This window comes from Talpa occidentalis, unplaced genomic scaffold (assembly GCF_014898055.3).
Source record: "Talpa occidentalis isolate TD23 unplaced genomic scaffold, MPIMG_talOcc4v2.1 talOcc4.13, whole genome shotgun sequence".
Taxonomy (NCBI): domain Eukaryota; kingdom Metazoa; phylum Chordata; class Mammalia; order Eulipotyphla; family Talpidae; genus Talpa; species Talpa occidentalis.
The window spans coordinates 79,769,616-79,790,232 of record NW_023601322.1 but is presented as its reverse complement, the minus strand read 5'-3'; the positions used below and the strand labels follow the sequence as shown (position 1 = coordinate 79,790,232).

The 20,617-nt window shown below is 35.1% G+C and overlaps 2 long non-coding RNA genes across 2 annotated transcripts in view; one reads left to right on the top strand and one right to left on the bottom strand.

Moving 5' to 3' along the window:
- The window catches only part of LOC119243536 (uncharacterized), an 83,665-nt gene extending 74,638 nt beyond the window's left edge, over nucleotides 1-9,027 (bottom strand). The window contains exon 1 of the long non-coding RNA XR_005124742.2: nucleotides 8,457-9,027. This is a non-coding gene — a long non-coding RNA (uncharacterized LOC119243536). The remainder of the gene's footprint in view (nucleotides 1-8,456) is intronic.
- A 114-nt stretch (nucleotides 9,028-9,141) lies between these two features.
- On the top strand, nucleotides 9,142-18,510 carry LOC129145642 (uncharacterized). Its single transcript, XR_008551490.1, has 3 exons — nucleotides 9,142-9,992; nucleotides 10,489-10,594; nucleotides 18,019-18,510. It is a non-coding gene; the product is annotated as an uncharacterized LOC129145642 (long non-coding RNA).
- The last annotated feature ends 2,107 nt before the right edge of the window (nucleotides 18,511-20,617 follow it).

Below are 20,617 nucleotides of genomic sequence, written 5' to 3'. Positions count from 1 at the left end.
TGAATATAAATTATTTTAAGTAAATTATTTTAAGTAAATACTAAAGACTAGTACTACTAAGTTATAGGATATGCACATATTTAATTTTGTAAGACACTGTCACATTGTTTGACCAAGTAACTATAAATTTTGGCATTCTAACCAGCAATAATGATTCTATTAGCATCATATTTTTTATTATTCTAGTGAGTGTAGAATGGCTTCTCACTGTGGTTTAACTTGCACTTCACCAATATTTTTTAGTGTATCTTCATGTTTATTAGTCATTTCTTTGGATACTATTATTTTGTTGTTGTTGGGTTGTGTATTAATTTCCTAGAGCTGCCACAAAAATGTACCACAAACTGGATAGCTTAATACAGACATCTATTATTCCATAGTATGGAGAATAGAAATCCAAAATCAAGGTTTTGACAAGGTCACACACTCCTCTTAAAACTGCATCGAGAATCCTTTCTTACCCTCTTCCTTGTTTCTGTTGGTTTCCAGTTTTCATCTGCAGCCCACAATCTCAGCTTCTGTTGCCACAACGTATTATCTCTTAAGGGTCTGTGAGGCTTTTCTTATATAAAGAAATCTGTCATATTGGATTAAAGGACTACTCTACTTCGGTATGCCTTCATCTCAACCATTACATCTGCAAGAACCCTATTTCCAAGAAAGGTCACATTTTGAAATACTTGGAATTACAACTTCAAAAATAGATACAACTCAACATGTAATAGGTTTTTACTTTTATAACTGAAGTGTATAAAATCTTAATACATTCTGGATATAAAAGTTCTTATTCCTTGGTCTATCATTACAACCTTCCATCAATGCCATCTAATTCTGCTACCATTGCTTTATACTAAATCTTGAATTCAAGTAATGTGAGTCATTCAATTCTGTTTATCATTTAAAAAATATTTTGAACTTCTCTAGATCTTCTGTATTTATATATGAATTTTAGAATGAGCTTGTAAGTTTCTGCAAAAGAGAAAAACCTCCTTGAATTCTGATTGGGATTGCAATGAATCTGCAGTTCATTGTAGGAATTAGATAATATAACAACAATTGGTCTTCCAATTCAAAAACATACTCTTCTCCATTTATTTAGCTCTTCATTTTTTTCAGAAAAGTTAGATTTTAAGTTGTCAAATATACCTTGGCAAATTTATTCCTAGGTGTGTCATATTTTGATGCTATAATAAATTATGATTTTCTTATAAATTTTTAATTTTTTGCTGATATATTACCACAGCATTGGTGATTTCAAGCAATATTTACTGCATTATATTTTTGTAGGTCAGAAGTACAATTTAAAGAATGTTTCAGTAGGGTTGAATTCATGTCTAGAGACTAAGGGAAAATCCATTTCCTTCCCTTATTTATTATTTTGTTTTTAGAGGATGCCTACAATCTTTCTCTTATCTCCTCCTTCCTTCTTTATCAAAGTTAGTTATGCTGCATCTCTAATCTTTCTTCCATCCTCACATCTGACCACAACTGGTAAATTTTAAGGACCTAAAGTAGGTTTAGATATTAATCTCACTTAAGACTGGGATTAGAGTGGGCCCATTCAGAAAATTCAGAATAATCTTTACGAAATCTACAAAATTGCTTTTTGTTATATTCATAAATTACAAGGATTAGGGTATAGCCATGGGGGGGGGAGGTGTCATTATTTTGCAGACTATAATACAGAGATATAATTGAGTTTTAAATATTGAATTTGCAGCCTGAGACCTTACTAATCTGTTAGTTCCAGTATCTCATTTTTACAGATTCCTTTGGTTTTCTACATAGACAATTGCTATCATCCTCACATAAAGGCAGTTTTACATCTTGCTTTTCCATCTGTGTGACTTCTATTTCTTTTTCTTATCTTGTAGCACTGGCTGGAATCTCCAGTGAAATACTGAATAGAAATGGTGAAAGCAGACACTCTTGCTTCATTTCATTTTTAATAGAAAAATCTTGCAGTATTTCACCACTAAGTATTACATTAGCTCTAAGTCTTTATAGATTTCCTTTATCTGTTTTACTTCCCTTCTGTTCCTAATGTATTGGTAATTTTGCTTCCAGAATGGGAGTTGAATCTTGTATACATTTTCTAGTTTATAAAATGAGGTTATCAAATTTTATCTTAGAGATTAAAATGAGATGATCTAAGTAAAAGACTGTAACATTTTTGTAAGGCAAATCAGGCATGAAGTCACATACTGTAAATGACACATGATATAAAGTAAAACGGTAATTTTTAGGAAATGTGTCTAAAGAGAAAGTAAAGCACACATATTTTCCTGAGCTGTTATGCTAATAAAGGATTGTTTCCATGTGCATAAATGGACTGGCCTCAATATAAAAAAGACTCCACTAGAGACACCCTGCTGCAACACACCGTATATATACAGCAGAATGGGAGGCCCGTACAGTGCCCTGGGTAGATAATGCAGTTGTCTAACAATGGAGGTTCAGAAGTGAGAAAGCAGAAGTGGTTACATCCATAGTTTAATGGTTGTTATCATCTTCTCCTGCTCTAACTCAATGGCTAAGTCAGCCCATTGCTAAGCTACTGAGAAAAATGTAAAAAAATAAATATCTACTCCCAGGTTACTCAAATTTCTAATATTTATAACATGTACTTCGTAGATGTTGGCCCCTTTTACTCCTTCTTCATCACTCCCATTTTCAGGATGCCAGAATCACAAACGACAATCCCATTCTGTATTTTCCCTGGGTGGCTGTATGAACACACAGCCAAGAAATAGTGACTGTATAAATAATCACTTTTATCATGTTATTATGAGTATGCCCACATAAAGTCAAGCAAACAGAGCCATTCTAGAAAACAAAAGTCATTATTTGATTGGCACATTTTATGCAACAACAGATAAGTGTGGCAATTTACAGGAATTAATAAAGTTGACTTGGTGTGTACTGTTTTTTGGTAAAGTTCCACACATAGAGAACATTATTTCATTTTCACAGTAAAAGGAATGGAGTGATGAACATAAAGATTTCAAGGAGTTATTGAGTGTAAGTTAATTGGACTTTTGGTTTACTATTTGACAGATTTCTTTTATTCTCTTTACCTCTTATAGTTTCTTTTTCACATGAAACACTTCCTTCTAATGAAACCATCTCAGTAAGAAGAGTGGTATTAGCATAGAGGGAAATGGAATTCTATTTCAGTGTTTCTATGTGCCAACACTTTCTGCAGCCACCGTGAGAGTGAAAATTCACATAGGTGGAGATGGTTAATTTTATAGGTCAACTTAATTGGCCTAAGGGATACCCAAACAACTAGTTAAACGCTATTTTTTGAGTGCGTGAAGTCAGAAAAGATTAATATTTGGATCAGTAGATTCAATGAAGAAGATCTTCCTCACCAATGTGGATGGGCATCATCTAATACCATACGATTCTAATACGATTCTATTAGCATCATATTTTTTATTATTCTAGTGAGTGTAGAATGGCTTCTCACTGTGGTTTAACTTGCACTATGGTATCTAATACCATAGAGACCTCAATAGAACAAAAAGGCTGAAAAAGGGCAAGTCTGTTTTTTGCTTAAGCTGATATATCCATCTTCTTTAGCCCTTGGATAATGGCACTCCTGCTTCTAGGGTCTCTGAACTTGGACAGGTGCTTACATCATTGGTTCCCCCAATTCTCAGGCTTTTGGTCTCTATTAGGATTTACACATTGACTTCCCTGGTTCTCAGGCCCTTTATACTAGGTCTGAGTTATATTACCAGTTTTACCTGCTTACTGGTTTTTCTATTTCTATAGCGTGTGGAAAGCAGATTGTGAAACTCCTTGACACCTAACATTTTATAAGCCAATTCCTTATGATTAATCTCCATATGAAAGAATATGCATCTGTGTATAAATAGGTATTTATACATGTAAATATAGATTTTAAATATACGTATTTAAACACACACAGGCCCTCATTCTGTTTCTCTGAAGAACCATAACTAATACACAGGTAAACTGAATATTTCTGATAGGAAATTTCAATAAAGCAAGAGAATCATCCCAATAGTACTGGGATGAAATAGCTAGAATCATTCTCTAGCACTGTATCCCCTGAAATGTTCCAGTGGGTAGAAAATTTGTTTCTCAACAGAGTGCATTTAAAAACTTTTCCTTGTAAAATCTGTGCAATAAAGGAATAGGGAAACATGGGCCTCCCCTGGTGGTGTAGCGGTTGAGCGCTGGGCTGCGAGGCTGCCCACAGCCTCTGCAGCGCCGGTTCGTTCCCCGGCCACCAGCGAGGGTCCCACCAAAAAAAAAAAAAGGAATAGGGAAACATTGCAAAGTTCTGTTTTCCCATATTTGAACTCTAACCATTAAACAGTAGAAGTTTTTTTTTTGTTCTTTTGTGGATTTTTTTCCCCACTTGTTTTAATTAGTCCTTACTTTGGGTAAAGTATTTTCTTTTTTCTCTTATTATTAAGGTAACATTGGTTTACAACACTGAAACTTTTATCTACTTATTTATTATTTAAATTTTATTTTTATATTCCCCTTATAATTACAACCCCCTTATTTTGACCCCAAGCCCTCCTCTCCCCGCCCCCCCATCCCCCATAGAGTGTCTCTGGTTCATAGTTGTTTGTTGATTTTGATATTTTCCAAAGAGCACCTGCACCCCTATGTTTATAGCAGCACTATTTACAATAGCTAAGCTTTGGAAACAACCCAAATGCCCAAAAATAGATGACTGGATCAAGAAGATGTGATGCATAGACACCGTGGAATATTACTCAGCATTCAAAAAAGATGAACACATGCAATTTGCAGCAACATAGATGGCACTGGAAGGGATCATGCTCAGCGAAATAAGCCAGAAAGAAAAAGAAAAATACTGGATGGTCTCACTCATAGCAGGAATCTAGAAAACCTAAATAAGGGACCAGGAAAAAGAATAACTATAAGAAAGTGAAAATCAAAATCAACAAACAACTATGAACCAGAGACACTTTATGGGTGGTGGGGGGCAGGGAGGGGAGGGATTGGGGTCAAAATAAGGGGATTGCAATTGTATGGGGAATATAAAAATAAAATTCATTTAAAAAAAAAAGAAATGAAATGAAAAAAAAATGATTTATTTTAGGACTTATTTTATGTTATCAAGTTTTTGGCTATTTACTTATCTGATAAGTAAGACACAGTTTTATGATAAAATTTTAGTTTATTTTTTCTTATGAGCGTATTTCCAAATATTTAATAACCATTTTTATTTCTTCAATGAGCCCCGCTGATAACATTTGCTCATTTTTCTACAGGTTTCTTACCTTACCTCTTTACAATCTACAGGTACTCTTTGTTTCTGAGACCTTAGCTCTTTGTCTCTGATAAACGCTGCAAATATTTTCATTTGATTTTTCTTTGCTTATTTATTCTTGCCATACAAAGGTCATTTAAAAATACTTAGGTAGTCCAGTGAGAATGGCACATATTAAAAAAACTAGCAACAACAAATGTTGGCAAGGTTGTGGAGAAAAAGGAACTCTTCTACATTGCTGGTGGGAGTGCAAACTGGTCCAACAAATCTCCACTGTGTGGAGATTTCTTTACCTACTAAACATAGAGCTTCCACATGATCCAGCAATTCCACTCCTAGGTATTTACCCAAATGACACAGAAACATTAATTCCAAAGGGCACCTGCATCCCTATGTTTATAGTGGCATCCCTATGTTTATCCCTATGTAATAGCTAAGCTATGGAAACAACCCAAATGCCCAAAAATAGATGACTGGATCAAGAAGATGTGGTACATACACACAATGGAATATTACTCAGCAATCAAAAAAGATAAATACATGCAGTTTGCAGCAACATGGATGGAGCTAGAAGGGATCATGCTCAGCGAAATAAGTCAGAAAAAGAAAAATACCAAATGGTCTCACTCATAGCAGGAATTTAGAAAACCTAAATAAGGGACCAGGAAATAGACTAATTAATACAAAATCAAAATCAACAAGCAACTATAAACCAGAGACACACTAAAGGGGGGGGAAATGAGGGGTAGGGAGAGGAAGGACTAGGATCAAAATAAGGGGGGATGCAATTATATGGGGAATATAACCAAAATGAAAATGCATACATTGTGCAAAAATGAAAAATGATGTAAGAATTACATAAAATAATTAAAAAAATAATAAATATGACAATTTTTTCCTGATATAGACATGAAACTTAAGGTATCATCCAGAATATAGTAAACTCAATACAAAATATTTATTTTTTTCTCTAAATAAAATGTATACTAAATAAATGTAAAAAAATATAGGTAGTCAAATATATTAATAGCCTTTCCTTCTCTAGATTCTGTGATCTAGATAGTTTTTCTCACTTCCGATTATAATATGTATTTACACATGTTCTTCTATGGTTATCACTTCATTATTTTTTCTTCATCGAGACAATTCTGTTTTACAATACAACATGTGATTTAGAGGAATAGAGTCACACCTCCTCAGATGTATGTTACCACATCACCTATACCATCAAAGTAACCATAGTTCTTACCCTACATCTTTGAGTCCCTTTCTCCTCTATTAACCTCAATGCTGTGGTATGACTTCATTTTTAATATTTAGTTCTTTGAACCCCTCTAATTTAACATGGCACAAGACCAAGACATTGAGTATAAAATCAATTCTCTTTTCAGATGACCACGCAATGTCCCAACAATTAAAAGTTCATTTTGTGTATGCTAAGACACAACATTTTATCATATACAAAATTTTAATAAATAATTCTATTTCTAGACTTTCTATTTGCCTATTAATGAGGCAATATTAACTTATTTGAATTATAATGACTTTATAATGTATTTACCATTAGATGGGATAAGTCCTCCTCATCTTAATATGTTTATTACAGTCTTTTATTGGGGGTTTACTGGATATTCTTGATTACTTATTTTTCATATGGACATTTATATCAACTTACTTAATCCCAGAAGAAAAAAATCCATGAATTTTTTCATGAATCATGCTAAATTTATAAATTAATGGGAAATTCATGTCACTAAGGTTACCTTCCTATATACTTTTTACAATCATATACGCACCCTTCCCCTCATACACAGATATACACACAAATGCCTGAATTTCTCATTATGTGGTCTTTCTTTTGACTTCTCTACATTCTTTCCATTAATCCTTTCTCTCAGCAGCTGAATATGTCTTTTGATATTTAGGAGGATATGTATTGTTCTAGTAGCTGTCTTTCTGGTACTGTCCTAACATACTGATTCTCACTATCATTTATTAGTAAAACTAGTAAGTATTAATAGATCATTAATGATTAACAAAGCATCAGTTACGGAGCAATCGAAAAATTTTCTGAATAAAAGGAAGCATTGGAAACATTTAACAATTTTAGAAGATAATTACCAAGGAGCTATAATTTCTCTCTCTTGTTTTTACAGTAAATTTGTAAGACATTCATTTATAAGTTGTAATAAATCATTTTAAAATTCCATTATTCTCCCTTTTTACACTTAATTACATAAAAATTTTCTTAGAAAAAAATAACTTAATTTCAGGTATCCCTTCAAATGCTACAAGAAACATTCTTGCCTGTATGTGATTTGCATGCACAGCTCATGTAACCATATTCATTATGGTATAGCCACTCTTTCAAATACGTTTTACTGACAATATGGTATGAAACAATTTTCTATATTCAAAGCTTCACTGGTTACTGTCTGCAACCATCATTGTGAAACAAAATTTTGTCATCTTAATGCAATTAAATCATAATTGAGAGCACAACAATTCTAATTTCACAATCTTGTTATGGTGAACATAATTAATAGCATTTGAAGGTCCTTAGGCTTGCATTATGCTTTTCTTATTTCAGTACTCTCACAGGGCACCAGTAAGCCCCAAAGCCTTTGAAATGTGATGGAGATTTCCACTGACCTCAAAGTGCCTTAACACTTGTAATTCATAGGCAAGGTAATTGCTTTAATGCTCTTTGCTAGTACTTCTGCTATCATTTACATACTGTGGCTTCTTCCAGATAGGTTTGTCCTGTGACACCCACTAAATCAGAGAGCCATGATGTCTTGAGAATAAAGACAGGAAGGCAGAAAAATAGTATGTAAGCTAACATGATAGAAGGTGGGGCTTCGCGTACTAGGCACTGAGATCTTGGTTAATGAATTGTTTAGTGATAGTGGCAGAGTGAGTGAAGGAGGAGCAAGATCTTGTACAAGGTCAGAAAATTGCAAACGTCCCATTTCTTTCTTCCTCTCTGACCCCACAAAACAACTGCTAAGTCTCATGAAAATAAGCAATGGTAGTCCAGTCATTTTTTCTTTAATTTCTTAATGCACTTATTAAAAAGGAGGAGTGGAGGAAGCCATCTGATTTTCCCTATTAGTTAAAAAACAAGAGTTGCGTGTCCTATCCCCTCCCTCACCCACAGCAGCCAAGTACGTACCTGCTGCGAGAGGAATTCTGTTGTCTCTGAAATCTTGAATTATCAAAAGAAGGGGCACCAACTGTTCACGCTGTGCGATGGCACAGAGGGGGGCCCAGAAAGCTGTGCGTGGAATCACAGCGTGTGGAATCTTGGCTGTGAGGAGAATGCAGGTGCAGGGCCCTGTCTGTCCTGTGCGCGGGCCTGCACCGCGGAAGGCACCTACACAGTCTGTTCAGGAAGTTATCCAGAAATGGTAGCCGTTCCTCAGGCCTCTGCGTTTGGGGTGGCTGGGGCGCGGGGGTGGGGGTTGTTGGCTACAACCCTGTTGGGGTGACGCCTGTTGTCAAAGCGGCCTCAGGGCAGGGGCAGCCATCGGTGAAACACTCACTGGCAACGAGGCCTGCTGGCTCCTGGGACTACTCGCAAGTAAGAGCGGCCCAGCTTCTTGCTGGGGTCACCGTTAATGCCACCAGCCACTTGTTGAGCATGCTGGCTCGCTTTAAAGTACGTGGACCCCAAGAGCTGGGGCTGAGTCGTCGCGCACTGGCCAAGAATTGCCGCCATTCTCAGGCAGAAAAGGCGCGCAAACTCGCAGACATGTCACTTGCGCATGCGCGTAATGTGTGCGCGCATGCGCGTGCCCCCCACAGGGAGGCTTAGCCCGGTGACGTCAGGCTGACGCCCAACACGTGCGCCTCGCTGCTCCCTTTCCCTTAGTGGCCCCTGGAAACCCACCACCACCCCGCCCTCGATTTCCTTAAGGGGCTGCACTCTCTTGGTAATGGCCAGCGTGTTAGATGGCCTGCCCCGTCATCAGAAGGGCTTGAAGAGTAGCTAGAAAAAAAATTAAAAGTTGCTCACTGAAAAGGACAACTAGGAAAACCCTCAATGGCATTCTTTCATATTATGGTTTAAAAGAGCATTTCCTAAAATACACAGAGAAGAACGTATTAAGTGAGGAATCATGAAGAAAGACGTCTTCGGTGGCCAAATTGATTTGAGAAACTGCATTTTGTGAATTAATAAGAATAAGAAACAGTTATACTGGTCTCTGCCTATTCCCTTTGCTGACACAGAGCTTCCAAAATAAATAGGGGTGCTAGGAGAAACTTTTGTTCTAATAATTTCTGACAGAGATCCTAAAATTTGCAACCTCCTGAGAAGTAGGAGCATCTGACATCAAGTTCCTAAATACGTTGGAATTTCCCTGTACAGAGGAATGTCCTTTGTTTTAAGGAGTCGACTGGGGTGGGACCCTGGATGGCACTGGATACTAGAAAAACCAAACAATAATAAGGCTTAAAACTTTCAGCCCCACACCCTATTCTCTGGAGGGGAACTGGAAGAAGAGTTGATAATTGATCGTACCTATGTGATGATACCTCCATAACAATGACAAGGAATTTTACCGTTGGTGAATACATTCATGTACCAAGAGGGTGACACGCTCCAACTTCACAGATAGAAAAATTCCTGTGCTGGGACCTTTCCAGACCTCTTCATGTGACTGGTCAAATGTATCCTTTACCATATTCTTTATTACTTAATGAACTGGTAAATATTAAGTAAATGATTCACTGAGTAGTAAGCTGTTCTTGCAAATAATCAAATACAAAAAGAGGGTCATAGAAAACTCTAATTTGTAGGCAAGTTGGACAGAAGTTTACAAAACTTAGGGACCTATTACTTCTGATTGGTGTTTAATTAAAGTGGGGGGCAGTTTTGTGGGACTGAGTCCTTAACCTGTGGGGACTACACTAACTCTTGATGGCATCATAACTGAATGAAATTTTGCAGGACACCTGGGGTTGCAGAGAATTACTGGGTATGGGGCAAAAATTCACACATCTGGTATCATAAGTACTATATGTCTGAGTAAAGGAAAAACAAATTTTTTTTTTCTGGAAAACTGATATGCCCCCTTGATAGATTTGTAGATCTAAGCTGAAAAAAAAAAATTAGTGTTGCCAATTAAACCTAATAAGTGGCTTATAATGTATTTAATCACACTACTGATTTTTCCCCTTTGTTACAATTTTACTCTCCCAAGGAACTAATATTATGCAGAACATTTTCTGTAAAATGCCAGTCTCAAGATTTTCCAAATTCACAACTTACTAAAGTTTGTAACTGCATCACATCCCTTTGGAGGTGTGGTAAGTATAAATTGAATCTATAAACCTCTGAAGTTGGTCTTTTGAGTACCTCTAGGAGTATTTTTGTAAATATCAGCTTAATAAACAAACAGCACCATCTGATTTTTCATTACTATCAAGTCTATAAAGTAGATCTTAGCTGCACATATGGTTAATTACCAGTATCATAAAGCTTTATTAAAAAGCATAATATTTACATCAAAGTTAGCATTTGAGTTATACTAGATTTTGGTTATGGTGAAGGCCTAAGATTTAAGAATAAGAATTAGCATGTAGTAGGAAAATTAAAAGTATTTTCTCTTCAAATATCTCAGAAAATTCTTTCAACAACTCAGGAAAGAAATAGGATGGTGATATGATCCCACCTTTTAAAAATTTTTATTTATTTATTTTTTAAGATTTATTTATTTATGCATACAAGAAATGGGGTACAGGCCAGAGATGTAGGGGGTGAGAAGATTCACCAGAGACAGAGCAGGGAACGGAACAGGCAGACTGACTGAAATACACTGCTGAGGGGAACAGCAGACTAGACAGGAGATGTTTGCCTCGCTCGCCATGTGGATTGCTCCCTGGCCGGCCGGGGATCGAACTGCTGCTGCAGAGATGAGGATTGCTTCATAGTGTAGTGCTTAACCCCTTGCGCCACCAGGGAGGTCCCCCTTTTAAAAATTTTATATCCAACTCTTTTTTTTTTAAAGATTTATTCATTTATTTATATAAGCACTGGTACAGTCAGAAGCGCCGGAGGGTGAGAGAATTCACCAGAGCCAGAGCAGGGAACAGAACAGGCAGACCGACGAAATACACTGCTGAGGGGAGCAGCGGGCGGCAGGAGAGGGTTGCGTGCCATGTGGGACCCTCGCTGGTGCCCTCGAACCGAAGGGGCACTGCAGAGGCTGAGGGTGCAGCTTCGCAATCCAGCGCTCAACCGCTGCGCCACCGGGGAGGCCCTCCAACTCTTTTTTTTATGCTAAGGCCCTTATGTGTTATTTACATTTGTTCTTGTGTGTAACAGCATAATTATAATTCTATGTGTAAAATACTTTTGTGCTTCAGGGATCAGAGAGAGATCTCATTGTTTTCATCAGGCATGCCACTAACTTTTCATGATGTTTTCAATAGCAATACCAAGTATTTTGATGAGGGCCTCCCTGCTGGCGCAGCGGGTTGAGCACAGCGCTGTGAAGCTGTCCACAGCCTCTGCAGCTTGGGTTCGATTCCCAGCCGGCCAGGGAGTTTCCCACACGGTGTGGCAGACCTTTCTGTCACGGTTGCTGCTTCCCTCGGCAGTGTATTTCAGTCTTGTATAAAAATAAAGAAATCTTAAAAAAAAAGTATTTTGATGTCACTTTCTAAGATATAAAGTTGGAAATATGTTGACTAGCAGTATTTGCTCCTTTGGCAGTACATATAATTCTATCTTTTCTCTCCCTTTTGCACACTATTAATAATTGTCGAAGATACTCAAGTCATATTTTTGTTCAATTACTAGTTTTGGGATACAGTCACTCCATAGGTTTTGCTGTTATTTCAAAGTTTTCTTCCCCAGATATCTATGGTGCACTGGGAAGAAAGAAAACAGTTCATGAACATTATTTCCAGAGGGTCCTTGGACTCAACATCTTAAATATCAAAGTTATGGTGGCCAGTAAAGAATCACTTGTGCATTATTTTTCTGTTGTGTGTTCCATTTTTCCTCTTGATTTTTTTATGCTTAATAAATTTTGATTATATATCAGACATCATGTATGAAAAATTGTTAAGGCAAATAGTGTGAAGGCAGATCATCTCAATCAAAACAGAGACAGTGCTGGTACAAGACTAAATTATGTTTTTCATTCTATCTATCTCTGTTCTTGATTCACATCCTCCTCTAGTGTATGACTCTTGGGATTTCAAATAAGATCCTGTTTACGAGGGTCTCTTTAGAAAAATCCCAGTTTTGCTCTTCAGCATAGTGAGAATGCTGGAGACTATTCTGCTTTGCAAAAGCTTTCTGCTTACCTCTTTAACAATATGCCCTGTGAAGTTGATATATTTGGAAATGTATTTTGGGGAAAACTATAAGTTTAGGGCTCAGTTCTCCACATCTTCCTTCTTTCTGAGTTTTAGTCCCTCAAGTCCTAACTAAACTGCCTGCTCTAGGCTCTAATTTTTGTTTCTCCAGCCCTGGGAAATTGACTGAGACATTGCTGGCTGTTCTGAATCTTATCTGTGGACCCCATCTATATTATAAGGCTTTACATCATTGCCAAGTATTAATAGGTGCCACTGTGAGAAAAGCGCTTGCACAATGTCAGTGCCCATTCCTTGATTCGCTTCCATCTGGAATCTTACACCTGGTTGCCCAGCTTCTTTAAAGCCTTCAAACAGAAGATTTTTGTGTTTACTTAGTTTGTTCATTTACCCTAACAAGGAGATTTATTCTGCACAATGGTTATAATCATACCTGGACATGAAAGAGTTTCACCCCAGAAATGTAATATTTTGTTGATAACCCAAAGAAATACTTTTTTATTGTTCTCTACTCCTTAAAACTGAAAGTGCCTTTTGGGGGAAAACTGTCTCACATTAAACATTCTATCTTGTGGGATATAAAATATCTCTGAGGGAAAGGAAAATTTTGATCTCAAAAAGCATAACTTTTCATAAATAGGATAACAGTATCAGAATTTGAAAGTGTTTTGATACCTTTCTTGTTCTCAATTATTCTGTCTTTTTCCTTTCAATTATAAACAGTTAATTAACACAACTATTTCAATATCACTTCCTTCAATGGGGAAATAATAGTTTGTTAATAGTACTTTCATAATACCATTTTATGCGCACACTATCTTTTTCTCCAGGTCCTCTTTCTGTTTTCTGTATAGGGACTGATTCCTCAGTATTCATATGATGCATAAGTTAGTGACATAAAGAAGGCTGTGTAAATGAATTAGACCCTTATCATTGAGAAATGACTTAATATTTATGTCGTGTTAAGTTATTTCTTGAACAATAAGGCTATATAGGAAGTCCATTTAAACAACATATCCCAATAACTGTAACTATGTATTAACTTACATGAAAGAGTTAATATAAATTTTCCTGAGCAATATATGAATATTAAAAAAATTAGTTTTAAATGAGTGGGAAAAATTCCTTAAGTGTACTAGACATCTTGTTTAGTGTGGTACCTAATCATAGGATATAAATTAAAATGCTACAAATACTTGAACACAAACTATATAGAGAAAAGTGGCATTATAAGAACATGAATTAAGACAAATAGAAATGTGAAAATTCAGAATTTTTATATATCTTTGCAGTGTGCATTATTTCTTATTTAATTTTAATGATTCTCCACTGCTAGGGCAGAGAAGAAAATAATTACTGACAATGTCCTTAATCATTAATGTGTTAGGAACAGAAGAATACAATAAATATTTGCTTTATTCAATTGACTTAGTCATGTGAGGCTTTTCCAATTTGTGCTGTGCCATCTTTGAATAATTTCTCCTTTATACCCCAAGGTCTATTCAACTGGGGAAGTAGAGGCATTAACAAGAACTAATTAAAATTTTTGATTCATCATTGTTAAACATTTAGTAGTCCCTAAAAAAAATCTTTTTACACATCAAAAAATACTATACAAAGGTAAACCAATCTTTAAGACTTTCTTTCTGTAAATAGTTTGGCTTTACGTTGTATTCAAAAGAGATTAAATCTCTAAAAGCTTCATTTGTTCTAACTCCCAAAAATGTTACTAGACCTTGGGTCTACACTTTTCGGAGCTTCTGATCGTTATTAAGGCAATTTTCTTTTAAAAACTGTCTTTTGTGTTATCTAAATTGTATCCTGCATATACAGTTGACATTTCCAGGCTTTGATTCCTTTGGTCTTGGCTGACTACTCCCAAAATATTTTGCCAAAGATATATAATTTTAAAAACAAAAAGAAATAAATGAATTTATGATGCTCTTATCTAATTAGTACTTCATAATAAATTTCAATAAGAAATATTTCATATGAAAGTTTTATATGTGCAATTTCTAGGAGCATTTGGAGAGGCACATCCAATCTATCCACAGCTTGCAAAAAAACAAAATGAAACAAAAAACAAGAAAATCTTGGAAGTTAAGGTTGGGAATTGAAGGAAATATTTTATAATGTTAATTTCATTTATAAAACATTATAAAATACTATGGAAGTCAACATCATTTCTTTTCTAGTGGAAAAAATAATGGGTATTTTATTTACAAAGACCTTAACTGTCTACTCTTATTTATATAAGCCTAGTTTATCCAAATGAAAGGATAGTCCTAAGAATGCTCAAATCTCTAAGTTTAAACAAGTCTTAGTGATTTATCTTGCACAAATGAAAATCTTAGTAGTTTTATGTCAGAACAGAAGTTAAAACCAGCGGCATAAAACAAGATCAATTGTATTTGATTACTAAAAACAACTAAGGGTATTTTAAAAAGGATAGATCTTCTTAGTTTAATATGGCAGAAGAAAATGTTTCCTCCCCCTGCTTCTTCAATGCTTGCCAAAAGGCAAATAATGATAGAAGAAAATATTCCATGAGAGGAAAAAGAAAACTGTCATGACTTGAAGAAAAAATGTTTTAAGATCATTTGCCGAGTACTGTTCAAAATGAGGGATCAGAGACAATGCACAGTCTTATACTGCATAATGATGCGATGGGTCAATGACAGATGAAAAATATGATGGTGGTCCCTATATAAAAATGTGTAATAGGCCATAAACATCTAGGTTTGTCTAACTATACTCTATAAAATTCACATGACAACAAAATCATCTAAGGACACATTTCTCAGATGGTATCTCCTCCATTAAGTGACACGATTATATAGATTTCCCCAGTTAAGATGGCATACAAAATCCTCATGATTAATTCTAAGAGAGATCTAGGATTGTCTAGGAAGATGGAAAAATACCTCAGTGGAGATCCAGTTTGACAGGTCAGCATGGTAGATATAAGGAGCCTCCCTCATCCTTTCGCCCATGAGAGTCTGTGGACTCTTAATAGATTCTTCCAGGTCTTCCAGTTAACACCTGTTGCTTATCTCTTCCTGTGCTTATACTAGCAGCTATTAATTCAAAGACAAGTGATGTCATGCAACGAGATCATAGGCACATACCACTAGCACTGCACAGCCCAAATATAATACACAATGTATTAGGGTGAATTTGTACTAAGTGGAAAAATAGTGGGGTCCCACGCACTTTGGTTTTTGATGGACACAGATGGTCTATATGCATCAAAACCATAGTTCTGGAAGAGAGGACCCAGCTAAGGAAGCTTGCTCGATTTGCAACTGAGTACGTATAGCCTGTGCATGTCCTTCACACCATGTCACAGGCTATCCAGATGTAGGGACTATGAATATTCAAATTAATGTCTCTTAAGTTAGTGGTGGACAAATAGTCAAATAGCATATATTTCATACAGACATAGCCTCTGTGGGTCATATGCTTTCTGTTTTAACTGCTCTGCTCTGCTAGAGCAGTCTTTGGCAGCACACAAACAAATAAACATGACTGTGCTTCAGTAAAACTGTGGCACTGAAATTTGAATTCCATATAACTTTCATATTTCATGAATTATTCTTCTTTGGTTATTTTTCAACCACATAAAAATGTATAAACAATACTTAGCTCACATGCCATTCAAAAATAAGATGGATTTGGCCCTTGGGCTGTAGTGTTTGCTAATCTCTGCACTAAGCAACAAGAAATGTATCAAATGATGTCTAAACCCTGGAAAAATGCTAGGGAAAATGCATGCCAAAATACAAAATGTACAAACCAAGAGCCCTGGAAACAGTCTTACACGCCAGGAATGCTGACATGAGCTAAAAACCTTGGATCGCTGCAGTCCAGTTCAGCACAGTGAACCAGTTCTCAGTTAAGCTATAAAAGGGAGAAGACCTCAGGGCCATCCATATGTATCTCTCATCAAGTAATCACAAAAGCTCTAACCTAACAACCACACATTAAAGCATGTTTTTTATAAATGGAGCATTAAAGAAAAGTCTAATGAAGAAGGGAGATCATAAAATGAATTACTCAAAGTAGCACAGGTAGTCAGAAAAAAAAAAAACATAATAGATGGTATAATGACTTTAAATATAAAAATGTGAAAATGTTGCAAGTGTTCAGATACAGGAATATAAAAGACAAGTTTGAGCTTATAAAATCTTAGGAAAGAAATACAGTGAACAAAATACAAAGCTCACATAAAAATTAACATCATAGGGCCTCCCTGATGGCACAGGGGTTAAAGACAGTGCTATCAAGCTATCGCCAGCCACTGCAGCACAAGTTCGATCCCCGGCCAGGGAGATGGCCCACATGGCTCAGCAGACCTCTCATCTCGCCTACTGCTCCCCTCAGCAGTGTATTTCAGTAGATCTCCCTATTCTGCTCTCCACTTTCTCTGGTGAATCCTCTCACCCTCCCCACCCCCACCCACACCTCTGGCTTAACACCCCATTTTTGTATGCATAAATAAATCTTTTAAAAAAATTAACATCATAGAAAACTGTTAAAAGTGTAATGGTTGAGCAACAGTAAATCACATAAATAGTAGAAAGCAAAACCAAACATAAATATGAATATGGAGGAAATTATGGATACAGCAAAGGATATTGAGTATGCATATAATTTATGTTCCTATGAATAGAGCAAGTACTATGAAATGCAAGACACAGTTAAATTAAACTGCCTTAGAATATAACAGACTTGAAACCTACAAATTGAGTGTCACAGTGTTCCAGGAAAAAATGGATACAGATGTATTGCTATAAATACATGCATTCTGGTAAATTCCTAAGTCTTTAAGGATAAAGGAAGAATCTCATGGGCATTCATGAATGAATGAAAAAGCAAGTCACATTCAAAAGAGTGTCAAGTGGTTGTTATAGGTCTCCAAAGAAACATTCAGTTTCAGAAAAAAATGTAGAAATGCATATAAATTTCAAAGAAACAGTGCTACCCCAAATTTATACCTAGTGAAATTATCATTTGTATTTAAAATAAAACACAGAACTTCTCATTCTTGCATAATGAAATTTAGCCAAAGAAGAAATAATGAGGAAAATAGAAACTGTAGAAAAGCATGGTTAGTGACAGCTGAATCCATTTATGCCAACATAACTGAAGATTAAAGAACTAAAGTAATTAGAGTTATACAATCTAATGTAAATGTTATATTTCTTGAAAATGTAAAAATAATATAATTTAAAGTGGAAGCCAAAAGAGCAAATGTGGGAGGAAGTATGAGTGATACTTTCCTCATATTTCTTAGCAGGCAGTCAAATATTTTTCAACCTTGAAATATATATTGAATTCAAATATACTTTAAATAACTCTTTTTAAGACATGAAAGTACTCAAAATTTTATCTTCTTTGTACAGATTTCTCAGTAATTATTATTGGACATTACTGCTCCGTGAGAAGGTAAAAATAAATAATGAAATAGGAAACCATATCAGGAAACAAGATGTTATGGATAACTGTCCTACTTGATCATTCAATCCTTCAAAACTCCAACAATATGATAAATTTCCATATTATGAGTCCCATCTCTCCAGCGATACATTCCAAAACACTTAACTCTCTAACCACCTTGCAGCTAGAGCTCAAGAACATTGCCCAGGACTTACAAGACAGAAGAATTCCTGTGAGTCTTTGATACTAAAGCAAGAAATGTAACAAATCTGGCTATTCTGTTTTGTTGTTGCTGTTTGTTCCCTTTGTTGTTTTCCTCTAACACATATCAAGATGTGCCCAGATTTTAATTAATACTTGCTGTGAAGTAAGGTTTCTAGCATTTTAGATGTGAACAGTAGAAGTGGTGGTAGTGACTTCTTAATCAAGAGGATCTGTGATATGGTTCTGTATATAATTCACTGAATATTAGACGTGAACCTGGTTCTCCAGATTTCCTAACTATTCTGTAAGAGAGTGTGTGTGTATACTTACATATAGAAGACCCTAAATGTTGTTATTAACTTAAAAGCTATCTTTATGAGGTATGTATTGCATGTGTGTGTATTATTCAAAAGTGTGTGCATACACACACACACATACACATACACAAGCTTCAGTAATTCTTTTGTTTCATCTCAGTTTGCATTCTTCAATTAAAATTAAAAAAAATTGAGTTTAAAACTATTCATTTTCTATTCTTTTAGACTGCCATGCATTAACAAAGGATACTAGGCTGATATCCACCAAAACTTATTGTAGAGTGATGGGTTGTGAGATTTGTAGTAAATTTTTGTTTTAATTCTGTAACTTTTCATTTTGCTTCACTTTTTTTCTTTTTAACTATGACTGGTACTTTTTATAAATGCCATAAAATAATTATAGTAAAAATTGGTATAAATGAACAATTACATTTAAAATGTTTATTGCACATTTAAGAAATATTGCCCCCTATGTAGGCAATTCACTATATATAAGTGTACATTTGTGGGTGCATGAGTGTGTTTGTGTGTGTTATTTAAAAATCATTGGGAACTAGTCCACTACTTGACAATTTTTTTTCTGTTTTTTCTTCTCTATTCATAGCTCATTTACATCTCAGTAGAAACTGGGAAATGTAGAAGTCAGAATTTCATATCATTATCCCTCATCATAACAAAAATTAAACGCTGTGTATACATATGGGGTTTTTTTGTATGACATATATGGCATTTCAGAAAGAAATCAAGACCATTCATTGTCCTATTGTGCCAAAACTTTCCTATTCATAAAGGAACCAGAAATAAGAAAGGAAATACATACATTTACTTTCTTTTCTGATCTAAAAAGTGATGAACATCTATACAAAGTGCAATGCTAAGTGCTCCATACCCAGGAATAACCTGAGAAATTATGCTCTACATAATTATGCAAATAGATGTTTTAAGAAAAAGAAAAAAGCAAAAATGGCAATATGCTAATATGGCAGCAATATTGAACATGATGAGGATTATTAGAAAATGAAGTATTTGTTCATGCCCAGAGCTTTTTTCACTTAATATTTTTTCATGGCACACATACCACCAAAGAAAACATTCAAGAAAGAAAGCCCTCACGTCCTAATTATGATAATTATATTTTTCATCTTAAAATCCTTTATACACCCTTAGAATAAATATTATATGTAGTATGTAGTATCATAATTAAAGTAAATGTTCAAAGAAATGAGGCTTTGATTGCTATTTGCCACATAGTCTATCAAAATGGACCAGAACTGCATAGTATATATATAAGTCTATTTATTATTATTATTATTATTATTATTATTATTATTATCTCAGTAGCTTTGGCTAATCTTAATTAAATATCTGCATTAAATGATTTTATCCCATTGTATGCAATACAGTGGAAATATATAACAAAAATTAATATTGGAAGCAGTGAATAATTTAAACTACTTGCTACAGAAATTTTTAAAAGAAATCTTTCAAACAGAGATAAGCTTTGTAAAAGAACATCAGAGATTAGCAATAGCTTCAAGTTCTTTGCTCAGCCATGTGAATGTAGTGTTTAATTATGGATCAAGTTCAGTCTTTAGCTCCTTGACCACTGTGGATTATTCTTTCCATTTTCTTCTATGAGATCATGCTGAGTTGGGTGATACATAGATTAAAAAACTTGATACTATTCATCAGCTTATATTCTCTACAGAATATCAAAAATGTGTAAGAGGTGTGGGGGGGGCATACAGAGAAACCTTTAGAAGGCTTTGATTTTGAGTAAAAAGAGAAATTCAATTCTTACCATTATAAAACAAAATACAATTCACTCCAAGGAAAAGATTTAAGAATCAAAGATAATGTTCTTTTTGTGGGGTTAAATCTATGAATAAAAAGTGACCAAAATACAAAAAATGAAATTGTCCTTTTGCTTCTGACATTCATAGTTCAAAGAATAGCATCATATGGTATCTGTATAATGGTAACTATGGGACAAAATTAATTGCTATCCCTTTGAAAAAGAGAGCAGTAAAGAATAAGACAATCG